Source organism: Phasianus colchicus, chromosome Z, assembly GCF_987193195.1.
Source record: "Phasianus colchicus chromosome Z, bPhaCol1.hap1.1, whole genome shotgun sequence".
NCBI classification, from domain to species: domain Eukaryota; kingdom Metazoa; phylum Chordata; class Aves; order Galliformes; family Phasianidae; genus Phasianus; species Phasianus colchicus.
Genome location: NC_143476.1, coordinates 12,770,735 through 12,787,931, shown reverse-complemented (window position 1 = coordinate 12,787,931; position 17,197 = coordinate 12,770,735). Strand labels below are relative to the sequence as shown.

Below are 17,197 nucleotides of genomic sequence, written 5' to 3'. Positions count from 1 at the left end.
TTGCCATGTCTGGCAGAGGTTGCAGCTCTTTCTATTGCATCCCTCTTGCTTTCAAGTCAAGAGCTCCTGTGTCACACAAGGAAAAGCAATCTTTTACCTGCTTTGCCATGCTCATGGCAGCAGCAATGCAGATGCCAGCAGCTGATGCCCACAAGGACAGCCAGCCTGGACTTATTTTCATTACATATCTTTGTCCTGATGTCCTTCTACAAGCTGGAACATTTCTCCATGACAGCAGAAGAGGGCAGGAGGGGTCCAAGGTGAGGGCACACTCTCCCCAGTATATCTGGCACTCAAAGAGAAAGAGAAAATGAAAACAAGATGTGTTTCCCAGCCCATGGCAAACACCAGCCTTTCCATCCTTAAAGTCTTCCTGACATCAGCACTAATTGAAACAACATCCCACTCACCTTTTCCATGTCTGGCAGAGGTTGCAGCTCTTTCTATTGCATCCCTCTAGCTTTCAAGTCAAGAGCTCCTGTGTCACACAAGGAAAAGCAACCTTTTACCTGCTTTGCCATGCTCATGGCAACACCAATGCAGATGCCAGCACCTGATGCCCACAAGGACAGCCAGCCTGGACTTATTTTCATTACATATCTTTGTCCTGATGTCCTTCCTAGTAGCTTGGACATTTCTCCCTTTGAGCAGCAGAGGGCAGGTGGGGTCCAAGGTGAGGGCACACTCTCCCTGTTTATCTGGCACTGAAAGAGAAAGAGAAAATGAAAACCAGATGTGTTTCCCTGTCCATGGCAAACAACAGCCTTTCCATCCTTACAGTCCTTCCTGACATCAGCAGCTATGGAAACAACATCCCACTCAAGTTTGCCATGTCTGGCAGAGGTTGCAGCTCTTTCTATTGCATCCCACTTGCTTTCAACTCAAGAGCCCCTGTGTCACACAAGGAAAAGCAACCTTTTACCTGCTGTGCCATGCTCATGGCAGCAGCAATGCAAATGCCAGCAGCTGATGCCCACAAGGACAGCTAGCCTGGACTTATTTTCATTACATATCTTTGTCATTATGTCCTTCTAGAAGCTGGCACATTTCTCCCTATGAGCAGCAGAGGGCAGGAGGGGTCCAGCTTGCAGGCACACTCTCCTTTTTTTCTGGCACACAAAGAGAAGATGAAAACCAGATGTGTTTCCCAGCCCATGGCAAACACCAGCCTTTCCATCCTTACAGTCCTTCCTGACATCAGCAGCAATGGAAACAACATCCCTCTCACCTTTGCCATGTCTGGCAAAGGTTGCAGCTCTTTCTATTGCATCCCTCTAGCTTTCAAGTCAGGAGCTCCTGTGTCATACAAGGAAAAGCAATATTTTACCTGCTTTGCCATGCTCATGGCAGCAGCAATGCAGATGCCAGCAGCTGATGTCCACAAGGACAGCCAGCCTGGACTTATTTTCATTACATATCTTTGTCCTGATGTCCTTCTAGAAGCTGGAACATTTCTCCATCTCAGCAGAAGATGGCAGGATGGGTCCAAGGTGAGGGCACACTCTCCCCTGTTTATCTGGCACTCAAAGAGAAAGAGAAAATGAAAACAGGATGTGTTTCCCAGCCCATGGCAAACACCAGCCTTTCCATCCTTAAAGTCTTCCTGACATCAGCACTAATTGAAACAACATCCCACTCACCTTTGCCATGTCTTCCAGAGGTTGCAGCTCTTTCTATTGCATCCCTCTTGCTTTCAAGTCAAGAGCTCCTGTGTCACACAAGGAAAAGCAATCTTTTACCTGCTTTGCCATGCTCTTGGCAGCAGCAATGCAGATGCCTGCAACTGATGCCCACAAGGACAGCCAGCCTGGACTTATTTTCATTACATATCTTTGTCCTGATGTCCTTCTACAAGCTTGGCCATACACCCTCTGAGCAGCAGAGGGCAGGATGGGTCCAAGGTGAGGGCACACTCTCCCCTGTTTATCTGGCACTCAAAGAGAAAGAGAAAATGAAAACAGGATGTGTTTCCCAGCCCATGGCAAACACCAGCCTTTCCATCCTTAAAGTCTTCCTGACATCAGCACTAATTGAAACAACATCCCACTCACCTTTGCCATGTCTGGCAGAGGTTGCAGCTCTTTCTATTGCATCCCTCTAGCTTTCAAGTCAAGAGCTCCTGTGTCACACAAGGAAAAGCAATCTTTTACCTGCTTTGCCATGCTCTTGGCAGCAGCAATGCAGATGCCTGCAACTGATGCCCACAAGGACAGCCAGCCTGGACTTATTTTCATTACATATCTTTGTCCTGATGTCCTTCTACAAGCTGGAACATTTCTCCATCTCAGCAGAAGATGGCAGGATGGGTCCAAGGTGAGGGCACACTCTCCCCTGTTTATCTTGCACTCAAAGAGAAAGAGAAAATGAAAACAGGATGTGTTTCCCAGCCCATGGCAAACACCAGCCTTTCCATCCTTACAGTCCTTCCTGACATCAGCAGCAACTGAAACAACATCCCACTCACCTTTGCCATGTCTGGCAGAGGTTGCAGCTCTTTCTATTGTATCCCTCTAGCTTTCAAGTCAAGAGCTCCTGTGTCACACAAGGAAAAGCAATCTTTTACCTGCTGTGCCATGCTCATGGCAGCAGCAATGCAGATGCCAGCAGCTGATGCCCACAAGGACAGCCAGCCTGGACTTATTTTCATTACATATCTTTGTCCTGATGTCCTTCTACAAGCTGGAACATTTCTCCATGACAGCAGAAGAGGGCAGGAGGGGTCCAAGGTGAGGGCACACTCTCCCCTGTATATCTGGCACTCAAAGAGAAAGAGAAAATGAAAACAAGATGTGTTTCCCAGCCCATGGCAAACACCAGCCTTTCCATCCTTAAAGTCTTCCTGACATCAGCACTAATTGAAACAACATCCCACTCACCTTTGCCATGTCTGGCAGAGGTTGCAGCTCTTTCTATTGCATCCCTCTAGCTTTCAAGTCAAGAGCTCCTGTGTCACACAAGGAAAAGCAACCTTTTACCTGCTTTGCCATGCTCATGGCAACACCAATGCAGATGCCAGCACCTGATGCCCACAAGGACAGCCAGCCTGGACTTATTTTCATTACATATCTTTGTCCTGATGTCCTTCCTAGTAGCTTGGACATTTCTCCCTTTGAGCAGCAGAGGGCAGGTGGGGTCCAAGGTGAGGGCACACTCTCCCTGTTTATCTGGCACTGAAAGAGAAAGAGAAAATGAAAACCAGATGTGTTTCCCTGTCCATGGCAAACAACAGCCTTTCCATCCTTACAGTCCTTCCTGACATCAGCAGCTATGGAAACAACATCCCACTCAAGTTTGCCATGTCTGGCAGAGGTTGCAGCTCTTTCTATTGCATCCCTCTAGCTTTCAACTCAAGAGCTCCTGTGTCACACAAGGAAAAGCAATCTTTTACCTGCTTTGCCATGCTCATGGCAGCAGCAATGCAGATGCCTGCAGCTGATGCCCACAAGGACAGCCAGCCTGGACTTATTTTCATTACATATCTTTGTCCTGATGTCCTTCTACAAGCTGGAACATTTCTCCATCTCAGCAGAAGATGGCAGGATGGGTCCAAGGTGAGGGCACACTCTCCCCTGTTTATCTGGCACTCAAAGAGAAAGAGAAAATGAAAACCAGATGTGTTTCCCTGCCCATGGCAAACACCAGACTTTCCATCCTTACAGTCCTTCCTGACATCAGCAGCAACTGAAACAACATCCCACTCACCTTTGCCATGTCTGCCAGAGGTTGCAGCTCTTTCTATTGCATCCCTCTAGCTTTCAAGTCAAGAGCTCCTGTGTCACACAAAGAAAAGCAACCTTTTACCTGCTTTGCCATGCTCATGGCAACACCAATGCAGATGCCAGCACCTGATGCCCACAAGGACAGCCAGCCTGGACTTATTTTCATTACATATCTTTGTCCTGATGTCCTTCCTAGTAGCTTGGACATTTCTCCCTTTGAGCAGCAGAGGGCAGGTGGGTTCCAAGGTGAGGGCACACTCTCCCTGTTTATCTGGCACTGAAAGAGAAAGAGAAAATGAAAACCAGATGTGTTTCCCTGTCCATGGCAAACAACAGCCTTTCCATCCTTACAGTCCTTCCTGACATCAGCAGCTATGGAAACAACATCCCACTCAAGTTTGCCATGTCTGGCAGAGGTTGCAGCTCTTTCTATTGCATCCCACTTGCTTTCAAGTCAAGAGCCCCTGTGTCACACAAGGAAAAGCAACCTTTTACCTGCTGTGCCATGCTCATGGCAGCAGCAATGCAGATGCCAGCAGCTGATGCCCACAAGGACAGCTAGCCTGGACTTATTTTCATTACATATCTTTGTCATTATGTCCTTCTAGAAGCTGGCACATTTCTCCCTATGAGCAGCAGAGGGCAGGAGGGGTCCAGCTTGCAGGCACACTCTCCTTTTTTTCTGGCACACAAAGAGAAGATGAAAACCAGATGTGTTTCCCAGCCCATGGCAAACACCAGCCTTTCCATCCTTACAGTCCTTCCTGACATCAGCAGCAATGGAAACAACATCCCTCTCACCTTTGCCATGTCTGGCAAAGGTTGCAGCTCTTTCTATTGCATCCCTCTAGCTTTCAAGTCAGGAGCTCCTGTGTCATACAAGGAAAAGCAATATTTTACCTGCTTTGCCATGCTCATGGCAGCAGCAATGCAGATGCCAGCAGCTGATGTCCACAAGGACAGCCAGCCTGGACTTATTTTCATTACATATCTTTGTCCTGATGTCCTTCTAGAAGCTGGAACATTTCTCCATCTCAGCAGAAGATGGCAGGATGGGTCCAAGGTGAGGGCACACTCTCCCCTGTTTATCTGGCACTCAAAGAGAAAGAGAAAATGAAAACCAGATGTGTTTCCCTGCCCATGGCAAACACCAGACTTCCCATCCTTACAGTCCTTCCTGACATCAGCACTAATTGAAACAACATCCCACTCAAGTTTGCCATGTCTGGCAGAGGTTGCAGCTCTTTCTATTACATCCCTCAAGCTGTCAAGTCAAGAGCTCCTGTGTCACACAAGGAAAAGCAATCTTATACCTGCTGTGCCATGCTCATGGCAGCAGCAATGCAGATGCCAGCAGCTGAAGCCCACAAGGACAGCCAGCCTGGACTTATTTTCATTACATATCTTTGTCCTGATGTCCTTCTAGAAGCATGGAAATTTCTCCCTCTGAGCAGCAGAGGGCAGGAGAGTTCCAAGGTGAGGGCACACTCTCCCCTGTTTATCTGGCACTCAAAGAGAAAGAGAAAATGAAAACCAGATGTCTTTCCCTGCCCATGGCAAACACCAGCCTTTCCATCCTTACAGTCCTTCCTGACATGAGCAATAACTGAAACAACATCCCACTCACCTTTGCCATTTCTGGCAGAGGTTGCAGCTCTTTCTATTGCATCCCTCTAGCTGTCAAGTCAAGAGCTCCTGTGTCACACAAGGAAAAGCAATCTTTTACCTGCTGTGCCATGCTCATGGCAGCAGCAATGCAGATGCCAGCAGCTGATGCCCACAAGGACAGCCAGCCTGGACTTATTTTCATTACATATCTTTGTCCTGATGTCCTTCTAGAAGCTGGAACATTTCTCCCTATGAGCAGCAGAGGGCAGGAGGGGTCCAAGTTGCAGGCACACTCTCCTTTTTTTCTGGCACACAAAGAGAAGATGAAAACCAGATGTGTTTCCCTGCCCATGGCAAACACCAGAATTTCCATCCTTACAGTCCTTCCTGACATGAGCAATAACTGAAACAACATCCCACTCACCTTTGCCATGTCTGGCAGAGGTTGCAGCTCTTTCTATTGCATCCCTCTTGCTTTCAAGTCAGGAGCTCCTGTGTCACACAAGGAAAAGCAATCTTTTACCTGCTTTGCCATGCTCATGGCAGCAGCAATGCAGATGCCAGCAGCTGATGCCCACAAGGACAGCCAGCCTGGACTTATTTTCATTGCATATCTTTGTCCTGATGTCTGTCTAGAAGCTGGAACATTTCAGCATCTCAGCAGAAGAGGGCAGGAGGGGTAAGATTTGCAGGCACACTCTCCCCTGATTATCTGGCACTGAAAGAGAAAGAGAAGATGAAAACCAGATGTGTTTCCCTGCCCATGGCAAACACCAGACTTTCCATCCTTACAGTCCTTCCTGACATCAGCAGCAACTGAAACAACATCCCACTCACCTTTGCCATGTCTGCCAGAGGTTGCAGCTCTTTCTATTGCATCCCTCTAGCTGTCAAGTCAAGAGCTCCTGTGTCACACAAGGAAAAGCAATCTTATACCTGCTGTGCCATGCTCATGGCAGCAGCAATGCAGATGCCAGCAGCTGAAGCCCACAAGGACAGCCAGCCTGGACTTATTTTCATTACATATCTTTGTCCTGATGTCCTTCTAGAAGCATGGAAATTTCTCCCTCTGAGCAGCAGAGGGCAGGAGAGTTCCAAGGTGAGGGCACACTCTCCCCTGTTTATCTGGCACTCAAAGAGAAAGAGAAAATGAAAACCAGATGTGTTTCCCTGCCCATGGCAAACACCAGCCTTTCCATCCTTACAGTCCTTCCTGACATGAGCAATAACTGAAACAACATCCCACTCACCTTTGCCATTTCTGGCAGAGGTTGCAGCTCTTTCTATTGCATCCCTCTAGCTGTCAAGTCAAGAGCTCCTGTGTCACACAAGGAAAAGCAATCTTTTACCTGCTGTGCCATGCTCATGGCAGCAGCAATGCAGATGCCAGCAGCTGATGCCCACAAGGACAGCCAGCCTGGACTTATTTTCATTACATATCTTTGTCCTGATGTCCTTCTAGAAGCTGGAACATTTCTCCCTATGAGCAGCAGAGGGCAGGAGGGGTCCAAGTTGCAGGCACACTCTCTTTTTTTTCTGGCACACAAAGAGAAGATGAAAACCAGATGTGTTTCCCTGCCCATGGCAAACAACAGCCTTTCCATCCTTACAGTCCTTCCTGTCATCAGCACTAATTGAAACAACATCCCACTCACCTTTGCCATGTCTGGAAAGGTTGCAGCTCTTTCTATTACATCCCTCTAGCTGTCAAGTCAAGAGCTCCTGTGTCACACAAGGAAAAGCAATCTTTTACCTGCTGTGCCATGCTCATGGCAGCAGCAATGCAGATGCCAGCAGCTGATGCCTACAAGGACAGCCAGCCTGGACTTATTTTCATTACATATCTTTGTCCTGATGTTTTTCTAGAAGCTGGAACATTTCACCATCTCAGCAGAAGAGGGCAGGAGGGGTAAGAGTTGCAGGCACACTCTCCCCTGATTATCTGGCACTGAAAGAGAAAGAGAAGATGAAAACCAGATTTGTTTCCCTGCCCATGGCAAACACCAGCCTTTCCATCCTTACAGTCCTTCCTGCCATCAGCACTAATTGAAACAACATCCCACTCACCTTTTCCTAATCTGGCAGGGAGGTGATGCTCTTTCTATTATACCCCTCTGGCTTTGAGTTCACCAGTGCTTGTGTCACACAAGGAAATGCAACATTCCAGCTGTTCTGCCATTCCCATAGGAACAACTATGCAGATGTCAGTAGCTGATGCCCACAAGGACAGTAACCTGGTCTTATTTTCATTACATATCTTTGTCCTGAAGTCCTTCTAGAAGGTTGAACACTTCTCCATCTCTGCTGCAATGTTCAAAAAGGGTCCAAGTTTAGGGCACTCTCTCCTCATGGCCTCTTGCACTCAAAGACAAAGAGAACATGAAAACCAGAAGTGTTTCTTTGCCCATGGCAGACACTAGCCTTTCCATCCTGACAGTCCTACCTACAATCAGCTGGAATTGAAACAACATCTCCCACATCTCTTTTTTGAACTTATTCATGCAGGAATAATAATAATGAGAATTTTACTGTAAATCTTATTTCTGCATGGAAACGATCAGATAACTGGAGCTTTTTTCCCTAAAACAATCCAGGAAATTTGCATTGCTTATCTATGTACGCAAAATGTTTTTGCCATTCATCTCAAATATCAATACATCTGGCAAAATAAGATAGAAAAAGTATTTACAGACATTTTTGGACATTGATTACTTTTGGTCAAGTGGGTAAGAATCCCTAAGCTGCAATCATGAAATTCTTTTATCACTTTCTCTGATTTAGCCAGTGTTACTAAAAGGGAAATAAGACACAGGCTTTTGATAGCAGCTGCCAATTTAAGAACGATAATAACTTGTATTATTCTTGGCTAAGATCAAAGTCCTGCATTTCAGGATTATCTCCAGCTCATCAAGTATAATTAACAGTTTTGGATAGCCACATTATTATATAGCAATATTGTCTTCCTGCAAGGAATTTCATTGTTTTGACACGTGCCACAGGTTGTTAATAGATTGCCTGATTACCATTTATTTTTTTTATTGGCTTATGATGACCACAGAAAATTATACAGCAGCACCATAAAAACTTTAAATCCTATCCCATGTATCTGCACTCATACGAAAATTATATTGGAAAGCATTGGTGAAACTAAGATTACAAAATAAAGCAGGGGACAATTTCAGTGAAAGCCTGCAGGTTTCACAGCTCTGCCCATTTCAAACCCCTGAAGACATCCACGGGTTTCCTGCTGTGGGACACAGGCACTCACCTGCAGCTCAGCACTGCCTGCTCATGCATGCGCACACCTTCAGGCTGGAACCAAGGAAATCCTCAGCAAAGACATCAGTACACTTTTGTTATGATGACTTTCCTAAAGAAGCATCAAATATTTCTTCTCGAGAAATACTGCAAGTCCCTTTGACACTAGCCCTTATTTTAAATGTTTAGATTTATGCTTCATTCAGGCGTGCTGTCACTCCCAAAAAGATTTTTATTCCTTTTCATTCTGAGGAACACAGTGATTTCTGCCTTGTTTACTGACTGTAGGCACAGCAATACTCCTGCACCTTCAGGGAAACAGCAAATCCATCTCTTTCACACCCTACTTCTATCAAGCTCATTCACCTTACAAGGTATTTATTGCAAGCAGCTCTTCCAAAAATGGAGATTAACAGAGCCTGCAACCCAGGACACCTCAGTAAGCCAGTACTTTTCATCTCCTGAAGGTGTAGGTAGACACAGAGCTGGAACATCTTTTCCAGAGCTGTGTGATGCTATCTCATCTGTGTTCCCTTACTGTTGACTCAGTTTCACTTCTTATCTAACCTGGTTGCATCCCAGGATTTCTGGTGCCAAAAATAAACTGACAGCTTTCATCACTAGTTAAAAGGAAACTGCAATAGGAAAAGCAATTTTTCTGATTTCTCTGTTGATCAGAGATGCTTCATGCAAGCCTGATGCGGTAGAAACAATATCAGCTTTAGAATGACAGTCATGACAGCAGCATTTTCCAGAGTACTTCAGAAAGAACTGAGCACTGCCCCAAGAGCTTCAGAGCGGCAGGCTGTCACAGTGTGCCAACCAGCTCAGCTGTGAGTTGGCACTGAAGCTGCACCACAGGGAGAACAAAGCCCCCTGTGCACCCTTGGAGAGCCAAGGGTTGGAGATTCATGAACCTTGAGCTCCTTTCCAAGCCGGGCCATGCTGTGATTCTGGGATTCTCACCTTTGCCTCATCTGGCAGAGGGAGGCAGCTCTTTCTCTTGTCTCCCTATGGCTGTCAGGTCACCAGGGCCAGTGTCACACAGGGAACTGCAAACACTGTGTGTGCTGTGCCCTGCCCATGGCAGCACAGAGGCAGCTGCCAGCAGCTGATGCCCACAAGGACAGCCAGCCTGGACTTCCTTTGATTCCTTCCCTTTGGATCAGCGTCCTTCAGGAAGGCGGAACATCTCTCCAGCTGAGCAGCAGAGGACAGCAGGGCTTCGTTGTCTGGGCATGTTCTCTTCTGGCCCTCTGGCCCTCACAGACACAGGAGGAGGACACAGAGGCTGCTGTAACACAGCCAGCCCTGCCTCTCAGGTCAGCTCTCAGGCCATCCTCTCTCCCCTCAGCAGCAGCTCACTGTTCTGCACTCCTCTGGCCTGGGCTGGCAGAGGTGTGCAGCAGTTCTGCTGATCTCCCAGTGCTGGCCATGTCTGCAGTGCCTGTGTGAAAGACACAGGAAGCTGCCAGCATTGCACTGCTCTGCTGTGCCCCTGCCATCACCGAGTTTGCTGTCAGCAGCTGCTGCTACACGTCCATTCAGGCACAGGCCTTTCCTTCCTGGCCCTCTTTCCCCCCCTCTCTCCTCTGCTCTCTCTCGTGCTCCCCTTTGGCCTGGGCTGGCTGAGCAGTGCAGGCCTTGTTGTTGCTCCCTGGGCCAACTACGTCACGGTTCCCCGTGACTCTGCCAGCTGCTCTGACACAGCGACTGCGTCCTCAGTGTGGATTCCAGAATGCGACAGACGTCCAGAGAAGACTTCCAGGGCTGATTGGAACATGCTGCCATCAAGAACTGCCATGGCTCAGGCCCCCTGGGAATCTGCTCACAGCGAAAGCTGCTGTCACTCTGTGTGGGCACAGCCTTGTCTGTGTAGGCCTGCTCACACTGCAGCCCCTGTCTGCACCAGAACCGTGCCGATCCACCTTCTCTTGGCCTCCTTGCCTGCATGGAAAAGGGCAGCTTGGGCTGAAGTCCCTCAACTTTCAGATGGCCGAGTGAAGTCTCTGAGCCCTGGTGACCCACTCAGCTCTTCAGCCTGCTGACCTGCTCTGCTGGGGCTGTCTTAAAAGGCAGAGGGCACGTGATCCTAATGTCCCCACATCCATCCCTCTTAGCATACTGTAGGCCAGTTCCTAAAAGGACACCTGCACAATCTCTCTGAATGTTAATCAACATGTAGTTAGTTTTCAGTGGTGATTAGCTATGTGTTTAGTCAGAGGTGCAATGGTTCTAATGGTGAGAGAAAGACATTCCCAGTTGTCATCAGGTGGAACACACTTCAGACTGGAATCCTCAAGCAGACTGCAGTCAAGCTTTCTTAATTACTCGTTGTTGTTATCAATTCAGACGCATCTCTGAATTCCTGCTTGAATGAACATTCTGTAATAATCTGCTGAGACAGTGCAAGGCTTGACAATGAGACTATAGTTTATGAAAGCAGCACTTTTTACTTCCTTTACAAGTTCTTATCTGAATGCTAAATACAACATCAATTCACTTCTCACTGGGTTGAACGTTTTAAATATTTGGCAAACATAATGGTTCTAATTCTGACATTTAATATGAAAATATTAAAATTCCTTGTAAGTACTTTTTTGTTAGAATGCCAGATGCTAAAGGGATGAAGTGGCACAAGAAAGCAAAATGTCTGTGCTGATGGCAGGAAGGACTGTAAGGATGGAAAGGCTGGTGGTTGCCATGGGCAGGGAAACACATCTGGTTTTCTTGTTCCCTTTGTCTTTGAGTGCCAGAAAAAGAGAGGAGAGCGTGCCCTCACCATGGACCCCTCCTGCCCTCTGCTGCTGAGATGGAGAAATGTCCCACCTCCTACAAGGACATCAGGACAAAGGTAAGTAATCAAAATATTTCCAGGCTGGCTGTACTTGTGGGCATCTGTTGCTGGAAAATTTAATGGCAGTAAACTGCCTAGATAATGACAGAATGAGGGTGACAATAGAATGGTACGTAATCACAGTGCAATGAAAAAAGTATGCAGGGTGCAGGAAGGGAGGTGTGGACATTCTGAGTTGCAACTCTTTATTTGCTCCAGAAAGCTCTATCAGAATGGAAGACTGAAGGAAATACTTTGAGGGGTTTTTTAATGTGACTGGATAAAAGATCCACGTGGCAAATTGAATAACTGGGTGGTAAAGGGACATAGATACCTCACTGTTTCATGGAACCTTTCAATTAAGCACCTGAGCACTGTGTACAGGACTTGGGAATATAAGTATTAGAGGATCATGGAATATCTGTATTTGGAAGGGACCTCGAGGATCATGTATTCCACCTCCTGGTTCCACACCGGACCTCCTATGGGTCAAGCCCTGTGTCTGAGAGCATTGTGCAAATGCTCTTTGGCCTTTGTCAGCTCAGTGCCAAACCACTGCCCTGGGGAGCCAGTGCCAAATTCCATGTATCTAGTTCATCCTACAGAATGATGCCAAGAACAGTTATAGAGATCGACTTACAAACAAAATTCTTGTCTTGAATTAATGGTACACTCACCATTTAAAAAAAAAAAAGAAAAAAAAAAATCAAAGCCACATTCTTACGCTGGCATGTTACAGTATTGTCAGATTTTTGTAATTCTGTTTTGTCATATAAGATTCTCTCATCATGAAATAATGACCAAATTCTCTTTTCAGATCTAAACATACAAATGTTAAAGGCAACAGTGCTGTTCAAACACTGCTTTGGGTATGAAACTGAAGGTAGTAAGGAATGTTATCAAGGAGTTAGAAGAAAACATGTAAGTGTAGGTTTAAAAGCAACCTGTATTGTTACTTAGAGTTTGATATAGTGTAATCCAGTGCACAGTACTTGTAACGTGTGTTTTACAAAATGCTTTGCAATGTAGGCATCTATTAAGATAAATGCTGCAAGTTCTAATATGTCCATGACCTTTTCAAACTGTTCCTTATTCCTACACATCACTACGAGTAGTTCTTCTGTCAGGAAGGATCACATGAGTAATTAACCTGTGACCTTAAGTTTGGAATTAACTGCATACAGTGGAAGTAAGAGCTGTGGGTTATTTTGCTCTTTCAGTGTTGAACAGCCGAGGTGTTTTGTTTTGGAGGGTGGACAGTGATGGGACAAGTGGGGAATGGCTTTAAACTGAGACGGGGGGTGTTGAGGTTTAGGTTGGATGTGAGGAGGAAGTTTTTCAGCCAGAGGGTGGTGAGGCACTGGAACAGGTTGCCCAGGGAGGCTGTGGATGCCCCATCCCTGCAGGCATCCAAGGCCAGGCTGGATGTGGCTCTGGGCAGCCTGGGCTGCTGGTTGGCAGGTTAGAAAGCCCACAGGACCTTATTGCAGCCCTGGGTGCAGGGGGATCACTGCTCCTAGCATGCACACAGAAGAGCTGGAGCACACAGGTGATGTCCATTCCACTTGTGAACATTCCTGCAATTGCAGAGAGCGTGCGCCTGTTCCAATCACTGCTGCACAGATTAAAAACTGATTGCAGATGAGCTGTTTTGGTATGGGGTTCTTGCCAACGGTCTGCAGTGGCTGTGTGATTCCTCGGGGAGTTGCTCTCCAGCCCAAAGGTCATGTCCTAAGTCGACCAGATCCCGTTTGTGTCCAGAAATGGCTGACAACAGATCAGCTGCTGGTCAAGTTTCTAACATCACACTGGCCTTGCTCCAGTGTCTGTGTCATCAGCCCCAGCACATACGGTGCACCTCTTCAAGGCTTTGCAACACTGAGACTCTGCACTTGGGCTCCAGACATCCTGCTGCACCAAGAGGTTATTCTAGCTTTGGTATCTTGCAACTTTGTCTATAACTACATCACTGTAATCATAAATGTCTAGGAGCATGGAGATGGAGAAATTAATCTTCCTGTAATTCTCTGTACTGCAGCCCCGTGGTTGTCAACACCTAATGCAATATTGAAATTTCAGTTGAGAAATTGAAAGCTGTCCCTAACAAAAAACCATCTGCATTTGTTATTGAAATCACACTAAGGATCAAGAAATCCAAATGCTTCTAGCATAACCACGATTACAGGCAGTGTTTAGACAAGCTCTTACAGGAAAACCATGAACACAAGGCTTAGGAGAGACTAAGTGATGCACTCTGCAGGAATACTCATGGAAGTATTCACAATGCAGGAGTCTGATCTGATTACAGATGCTGTGCTTTAAGTACCCCTTATCATATCTTTTTTTTCACTGTTGTGCAGGGGTTGGACTCAGTGATCTCTGGAGGCTGGAGATGCTGTTTGCTAATGGAAGATGGAAGATGGAGAGAGGAAAAGCAAGTGAAAGGCATGCTGTGCATAGCCACCACATGGCATCTGCACCACTTCCCCCTGCACCAAGGAGGAGCAGCTCACAAGCTTGGCCTGGGCCAGGGAAGGGAGCAGACAAACATCTGGACCGACCCCAAACGAGCTGGTTCTGCAGGTTGGGTGTCTTCTGCTGCTTGTCTCACATCCTGCTGCTCAGCGGTAGATTTGTTCCTGCTCAGTGCTAACAGGAAACTCACACAGCATTTCTGTTTCAGCTGTGCCAACGCTTTGATCCCTTGCTGCTTGGATGGGGCGTTTGAAGAAGGATGCCTGTGCTGATGTCCAGCCAGGCTTTGGGGATGAGTCTCCACACCAGGGTCCGTCTGACAGGACTGAGGGTTGGGGATCCAGCCAGGTCGAGTCCAGCGTGCTTTGCTCTTGTTCTTAGTGCTTGTTTTTGCTCAGGAGGGCAGGAGGTGAACCTCGTGAACCAATGCCTGCAGACGGGGTTTGCAGAGAAAGAGGTCCTGCAGGCCTTGTGTGACAGCCACGGAGCTGCAGCGAGGCTGCATCAGTGTAAAACACCAGAGATCCACGGAGGTGTGAAGGGGAGCTGTGGGCTGCAGTCACGCAGGAAGGGATGTGCATGCTCGGGGTTTGGTTGTTGTGTGTGTGTTAAGTGACTGTGATACCACTGCTGGGTCAGTGTGAGTGTACGGAACAAGTGTGACAGCCTTTTTGATGGAGTCCTGTGAAAGGATTCCTATGGATTTGAGATCCAACTATCAGCCTGTGGGCATCATCCAGGAGTTGGGGTAGGGGATGAGGCAAGGGAAGGTGGTGTAAGAAGGTGATAAAGCAGTCTGGCAGCAGTTCTGTGTTTCTCCCATCTCCTGCTTTATTTCCTTCCAGGTGAAATAGATGGGTGCTGCAACATGCCCTTGAATGTAACAAAACCCACTCTAGTGTGGATTTGACATGGGCCCAGCACTGCAAGGTACGCTGCTGGGAGGAAGCGTCCATCTGGCTGAGGGCAGGAAGGCCCTCCAGAGGGATGCACTGAGGCCAGTTGTGCGAGGCTCAACAAGAGCAAGCGCCAGGTCCTGCGCTTTGGTCATGACGACCCCGTGCCAGCTTCTCCAGGATTTGGCTGGGGTAGAATTCCAAGCAGCCCCTGATTCCAGAACGTTGGGCTGGGCTGTTGGAATCTTCTGCCCTTGTGACTGGTCTTGCCTCCCCACCCTGTCCGTCGTGGTGGAGCAGCCTGGTGGCCCTCAGTGATGTCATAAGGGCTAGAATGAGGGGAGGAGCAGTGCGTGCTGCGTCCCTTCATTGGAGCCCTGGAGCTCTGACTGAGCAGCTCGCTTGTTGCACTTGTGCACCGACTGCGTCCCTTTGTCTTCACACCGTCCTGTGCAGCACCTTGTAGGTAAGCTGAGACAGTGTGGGAGAGACGGGGGGACAGTGAGTGCTGAGAACTGCTGGCTGGCGGAGCTCATAGGATCACATTATCTCCATCAGCAGAGGGGTGGCCATGAGGGACAGGGAGGTGATCGTCCCCCCCTGCTCTGCTCTTGTGAGGCCCCAGCTGCAGTACAGTGTCCAGAAAGACAGGGAGCTGTTGGAGAGGGTCCAGAGGCGAGCCACAGAGATGATCAGGGGACAGGAGCACCTCCCCTGCAAAGACAGGCTGAGGGAGCTGGGCTTGTTCAGCCTGGAGAAATGAAGGCTGTGGGGTGACCTCATGGCAGCCTTCAGTACCTAAAGGGAGCCTAAAAAGAGGAGGGGAATCAACTCTTTGAAAGGGTAGATAACAGCAGGACAAGGGGAAATGGTTTTAAGTTGAAAACTTAAGTTTTTAAGTTGAGGGAGGGCAGATTTTGGATTTTCCCTCGTAGTCTTTGCTAAACCGTGGAAGCAAACTGACCTGCTCTTTCTCTCTCCTCTCTCCACCCTCTGCCTGCTTCCCTGCTGCAGCTTTTGCTCGTGGAAGATCAGAGCAAAGTGACAAGGAACGGCTGCGGATTCGTGAGATTTGTCTCCCTCGTTCTGATCTCTTGCCAGGTACCTGCCATGGTTTGTCCCCCCACATGCTTTAGCAGCCCGTGACGCCCCGTGTTTAGTAACACAGCCTCATCCAGCTTTGATGGGACGCTGGTCACGTGTGGGTTTTCTCCACGTGCTCTGCAGCTCAGCCCTCAGAAGGATGCTGTCTGTGGTGCTGTGACCAGCTGGTTTTATGGAAAGCAATCCCTTAGGCAAAGAGTCCCAGCCCCAGCTTGTGCAGAGCTGCACAGCATCACCAGGGACACCAGCAGGCGTGCTTGGGCTGTGTGAGTGTGCCCGACAGCTGTAGGGAGCACAGCAGAGATGTGAACAGAGAAAATAAAAGTGTGTTTCTTTTCAGTTCCAGCTTGTCACACCTACGCTGATGGCTGTGGCGTGCAGCGAGATCAGCTGTGGGCCTGACCTGGCATGGACAGAGGTAGAGTATGAAGCTCTGATTGGTCTTTGTTCCCTGACTGCAGCCAGCAGAGTGAGCCGCAGATGTGCTCTCCTGCTTTCCAAGAGAGCTCCTCTGTGGCAAGACAGTAGTGCAAGCGTGGCAAGTTTATAAAAGTACCAGAGCCATCTCGGCTGTGGGGTTTGTCCTCTACTGACTTTTCCCTTGAAATGGCTGCAGAAACAACAATCATTCTCTGCTCTGTTTGGCCTCGCTGTTGGTTGGACTGCTCAGGAGAGCTGCTTGGTGCTTGCAATGGCACTGTTTGCACCTTGTAACTGCAGCCGTAGCTTTGGTTTCCCTCTTCACGGTCTCGTAGCATCTGAAACAGTCAGCCTTCCTGCACAAAGAGCGCAGGAAAGGATGTGGCAAAATACACAAGGCCACCTGTCTGCGTCAGTGCCATTGCTGATTAGTCTGGGTGGGGAGAGATGCATCTTTGCTGGCGTGTGCCTGCTGCACACCAGGGAGAGAAACAGCCGTTATTAGACTTGCAGTTCCTTCTCAAGTGCCCATGATAAGGACCGAGTGCATTTCCTGCAGCTTTCTCTGCAGATGTGCTCCTCACCTTGAAATCCTCCTTGTTGGTTCCCAGCTCCTCACCGTGGCCTGTGCTCTCTGTTTCAGGCTGAGAACAAGGGGAAGCCCCTGCTGGACCATGAGGTGGCACCTGTGAATGTTCCAGCTATTGCTGCTGCCCATGTCGTTAAGAGACACGTTGCCCAGGCAGCGGATGAACTCTCCTTTGAGGTAAGCAGTTCAAGGCGTTCCTTGTTGTTCAATTTTACAATGGCAAATGCCTTCAGAGCTGCACTGGTGCAAGTGCTCTCATGCTCGGCGATGTTTGGCAGTGCAGAAGAATGCA

The 17,197-nt window shown here is 48.1% G+C and overlaps 1 protein-coding gene across 1 annotated transcript in view; it reads right to left on the bottom strand.

Moving 5' to 3' along the window:
* LOC149912559 (rho GTPase-activating protein 32-like) overlaps positions 1-17,197 on the bottom strand; it is a 490,746-nt gene that overhangs the window by 172,184 nt on the left and 301,365 nt on the right. The window lies entirely within an intron of this gene.